Below are 399 nucleotides of genomic sequence, written 5' to 3' on the forward strand. Positions count from 1 at the left end.
CCTTGGGCAGTGTGATCTGGTGGCAGGTGTTGGCAATAGATGATCTTTAAGGTCCCTTCCAACTCAAACCGTTCTATGATTCTATAAAATTATTGCACAAAATTAGGTGGTGCAAGACTGCAATCACTATCCTGTGATTCTGTGAGCGACTCACGGGCAGGAACCGGGTGGGTGTGAGGCGGTGTCGGTGTCCCGGGACATAGAGCCCTGGGCAGGGAAACGGCCAGGGGACACGGGCCCTACCGGGGCTTCTCCGGGCGGGCGGCGGGTGTCCCCAGCGCTTCTCCGCGCTCCTGAGGAAACTCTGTGCGGGCAACTTTCCCCCGCAGGGCTCACCCGGCGCGGGATCCGCGGGGAGCGGAGCACCCCTACCCCTACCCCTGCCCCGGCCCCCCCCGC

The sequence above is a fragment of the Cuculus canorus genome, chromosome 1 (assembly GCF_017976375.1).
Source record: "Cuculus canorus isolate bCucCan1 chromosome 1, bCucCan1.pri, whole genome shotgun sequence".
NCBI classification, from domain to species: domain Eukaryota; kingdom Metazoa; phylum Chordata; class Aves; order Cuculiformes; family Cuculidae; genus Cuculus; species Cuculus canorus.